This window comes from Salvelinus namaycush, chromosome 2, assembly GCF_016432855.1.
Source record: "Salvelinus namaycush isolate Seneca chromosome 2, SaNama_1.0, whole genome shotgun sequence".
Taxonomy (NCBI): Eukaryota; Metazoa; Chordata; class Actinopteri; order Salmoniformes; family Salmonidae; genus Salvelinus; species Salvelinus namaycush.
The window spans coordinates 34,304,472-34,309,219 of record NC_052308.1 but is presented as its reverse complement, the minus strand read 5'-3'; the positions used below and the strand labels follow the sequence as shown (position 1 = coordinate 34,309,219).

At 42.0% G+C, this 4,748-nt stretch overlaps 1 non-coding gene across 1 annotated transcript; it reads left to right on the top strand.

Moving 5' to 3' along the window:
- Window positions 1-3,444: 3,444 nt before the first annotated feature.
- Window positions 3,445-3,534, top strand: trnar-ucu. Its single transcript is given in 2 exon segments — window positions 3,445-3,481; window positions 3,499-3,534. It is a non-coding gene; the product is annotated as a tRNA-Arg (tRNA).
- Window positions 3,535-4,748: the final 1,214 nt, after the last annotated feature.

The window sequence follows — 4,748 nt, the reverse complement described above, 5'->3', positions numbered from 1 at the left end:
GCAAAAACAGTTTTAGATTTTTTTGCAAATATATTAAAAATAAAAAACAGATTACAGAAGTATTCCTGACCCTTTACTCAGTACTTTGTTGAAGCACCTTTGGCAGCAATTACAGCCTCGAGTCCTCTTGGGTATTACGCTACAAGCTTGGCACACCTGTATTTGTGGAGTTTCTCCAAATCTTCTCTGCAGATCCTCTCAAGCTCTGTGAGGTTGGATGGGGAGCATCGCTGCACAGCTATTTTCAGGTCTTTGCAGAGAGGTTCGATCAGGTTCAAGTCCGGGCTCTGGCTGGGCCACTCAAGGACATTCAGAGACTTGTCCCAAAGCCACTCCTGCATTGTCTTGGCTGTGTGCTTAGGGTCGTTGTCCTGTTGGAAGGTGAAGCTTCACCCCAGTCCGAAATCCTGAGCACTCTGGAGCAGGTTTGTCCTGAGTGCATCAAGGATCTCTCTGTACTTTGCTCCATTCATCTTTTCCTCGATCCTGACTAGTCTCCCAGTCCCTGCCGATGAAAAACATCCCCACAGCATGAAGCTGCCACCACCATGCTTCACCATAGGGATGTTGTCAGGGTTCCTCCAGACGTGACGCTCGGCATTCAGGCCCAAGAGTTCAATCTTGGTTTCATCAGACCAGAGAATCTTGTTTCTCATGGTCTGAGAGTCCTTTATGTACCTTTTGGCAAATTCCAAGCGGCCTGTCATGTGCCTTTTACTGAGGAGTGGCTTCCATCTGGCAACTCTACCATAAAGGCCTGATTGGTGGAGTGCTGCAGATATGGTTTTCCTTCTGGAAGGTTCCCAACTTCACAGAGGATCTCTGGAGCTCTGTCAGAGTGACCACTGGGTTCTTGGTCACCTCCCTGACCAAGGCCCTTCTCCCCCGATTGCTCAGTTTGGCCTGGTGGCCAGCTCTAGGAAGTCTTGGTGGCTCCAAACTTCTTCCATTTAAGAATGATGGAGGCCACTGTGTTCTTGGGGACCTTCAATGTTACAGAAATGTTTTGGTACCGTTCCCCAGATCTGTGCCTTGACAAAATCCTGTCTCTAAGCTCTACGGACAATTCCTTTGACCTCATGGCTTGGTTTTTGCTCTGACATGCACTGTCAACTGTGGGACCTTACATAGACAGGTGTGTGCATTCCAAATCATGTACAATCAATTGAATTTACCACAGGTGGACTCCAATCAAGTTATAGAAACATCTCAAGGATAATCAATGGAAACAGGATGCACCTGCACCTGAACAAAATGTGGAAAAAGTCAAGGGGTCTGAATACTTTCCGAAAAATACTAAAAACCTGTTTTTTCTCTGTCATTATGGGGTATTGTGTGTAGACTGAGGAAAACGTATTTAAAAAAAATAAGGGTGTAACGTAACAAAATTTGGAAAAAGTCATGGGTTCTGAATACTTTTTCGAAGGCACAGGGTTTATTTATAGCAATGGTTATCAACTGTACTTTAGAGATGGAACATAAGTAGCATAAAATTGAGGTTGTGGTGGCAGCTGCAGAGAGATAATTAGGTGTACGAGACTTGACGTCAGAAGAGTTACAGGGTGTGTTGAGTGGTAGTGTTCTGTCTTGTCCTTTCAGGCTGTTGGCCTGAGGTAGGAATAAATAGATTGAAATAGTGGAGTAGGGTGGTGGGGTTTCAGTGAGTGTTGGGTTAGATGGTAGGGTATTTGATGATTTATTTATTTAAAAAATTCAAGCAAAGTATAAGGGAGTTATACTCCAGTCTAGTACGTGGCGGTAATGCAACATTTATTGGATGCCAATGTAACGGATGTGAAATGGCTAGCTAGTTAGCGGTGGTGCGCGCTAATAGCGTTTCAATCGGTTACGTCACTCGCTTTGAGACCTTGAAGTAGTGGTTCCCCTTGCCTTTGTGGAGCGATGGGTAACGATGCTTCGTGGGTGACTGTTGTTGATGTGTGCAGAGGGTCCCTGGTTCGCGCCCGGGGCGAGGGGACGGACGTAAAGTTAAACTGTTACACCAACCACCATTAAACCTCATTGAAGACCGTACAACATTGCTAACACTAGCTAGCTAGCCAGTAAATATAACTTTTTCCCAAAAAAATGTTTGTTAGTAGGCTAAATTGGACATGTTATGAATAAAATTAATCGGCTGTCGACATCAGAATACGATTTGTGGCTTGCCACACTACAACCATCCTTTTACCAGGTTCCCATGAATAAATTGTAATGCTAGTCCACCACAACATACCTGAGAGTCTCCCGATTAGCAAGGTGTAGTCTGTGTTAAATTTCATTGTGTATTAAAAAAAAACGTTTGAGATCATATCATTGTGGGGGGATTTCGCCAGTGGTTAGAAGTGGAAATTGGGCTTCTCGAGAAAATGTTGTCCAAGGTTGCAACATAAACCACGGGGGCGGGGCTTAGCGAAGGGTAAATTATCTGTAAATCAAGGAAATAGGTCGAATTGAAGAATCAAAACAACTTGCCCAATATTACGGTTTTTAAACCTGATCTTAAATTAATAGATTAAGCCCTTTATCTTGTGTATTGGATTACAGATATGATAACATTTTTTGCCTAACCTGAAACCAGTTAAAATCCTGATGAGGGTGAGTGGTTTGACAAAAAGAGATTATGGATGATGACAGATTTACGGCATAAAATGAGCGGGGATAGTCGGAATAAACCCTATGGTTTTCTGCTGTCAGATTCTCACAGTAAGAAAATAAAGAAAGCATAAAAATGAACGATTCTAAGCTAAATACAGGCCGTTACGGGATTCGATGTCGGGCTGGCGAGTGTGTCATGTTTAGTAGAACATGACCTCCGAATCCGCTACAATTACTTATTGGTAGGGTAACCTCGACTGGCCAGCGTTTATCAGTGGTGAGGATATCGCTCATTAGTCTACTATAGGTCATGTACACAGGATACAGCTGGATGTAAACAGTATAATGAAATGCTTACTTGCAAGTTGCATGAGAGAGACCGCGCCTCGTCTAGTTCCTCACAATTATATAGCTCTGTTCTCATTGGTCAATTATTGGTTATAACATGGTTGCACTGGTGTCTCGGATTGGTTGGTGAGTGCAAATCGTAGTTGCAGACGACGATATGATTGGTTGTCGCAACCAGACATTTCCTTGACTCACCGTTGTCAGGGAGGTAGCGTTTCATAGGGTTTCGCAACTACAATATTGTAAAGAAAGAGCAACACATTCCAAAGATGTAAGAAATGGTAGGCTACTGGAGTGCTGGAGTGGTGTAACAGTTGTGTTAAATTTAATATATGACCAAAACTTGAGTTGTAGGCTTGAGTTGTAGGCATTGGATTTTAATTCAAATATTGTTCATATTTTAAAACTGCTCTAAACTTGAGAGAATGACGTGTATACAAAAAAGCGCATCTTTCGAGGCTGCTGTTTGTATTTCAAACTTCTCAACGTATAACCAGCGGCTCCGTGGCGCAATGGATAGCGCATTGGACTTCTAGGTTAAGGATCGAAGTGATTCAAAGGTTGTGGGTTCGAGTCCCACCGGAGTCGAATTTTTCATCTGTTGATTGTGAAACATGAGTTTTTAGAATGATAATGAAAAATTAAACATGACAATAGTGCGACTACGCAAAATACGCGTAACCAATAACTATTACTCTCCATAGGCATAAACGCACAGCTCTATATGCACACTGTAGCCTAATCTTTCACAGAAATTCAAGACACAATATTAACCAAAAGCTGTATAATTTTATTTCCATCCGATGTCGGGTAGTTGTCTTAGTCTATAATCCAATAGGCGACGGTTTACTATGTATATAAAAGCTTGAAACATTAAATACTGTGCTGTCAAAAGTTGTTTGTGAACCGCTTGTTGCTCTCGACGTGCTCGTTCAGGACTATGCAGTCTGAAAGCGTGCGTAACAGTGCACGAGGCGTCGGAAGACTTGGCCTCTGGTGCTGGAAAAGCTGAGACGTCCAGTCATACAGTGGTGGAGCAGTGAAGTGCAAGGAAACCACATCAGTCTCACATACAAATATAGAATAACTTATTTAGTAGGCTGATGGAAAAACACATATCAACACAATAATTCCACTATGAACAAATATTGAAATATACTTTTTATTTAACTAATAATTGTCTTACTTTTTAACTCTGCATTGTTGGGAATTTGCTCGTAAGTAAGCATTTCACGGTAAAGTCTACACCGGTTGTATTCGGCGCATTTGACCAATGCAATATGATTCGATTTGAACACGCACAACGCTGCCCCAAACTTTGCCACCAAATGTGTCCATGCATCTGAACCGTTTGATAGTGACCTAACAGGTTGGATGAGTAGTATACCAGGGGCATTCTAATCACATTCTCTGTGCCACACATAGGCATATGTGTCAACAAATAAGACTACAATAGAGTATACTTTATGTGAGGACAGGGTCGCCCCTTCTCATTCTCGAATAGACTCTCCATCAATAGAAAGCTTTGGCTGTATCTCCCATTAGGAATTCCTAGTGTAGGTCATCCAGTATTACGTAGAGGTCTACTACAGAGTAGTATCAATACCAGACATAAACAGGTATTTTACATGCAGTCATGCATGAGCAAGTAGTGGCCACACGAGTTAATTGTTCAAAAGATACTTGCCTTTCTCTTGAATCCAATTCGATTAAGTTAAATCGTTCTTGCGATGACATTTGGTTCTAATACTATTGTCTATCATTCATTTAATGTATTTTTGTGAGATTAATATCAATAGGCC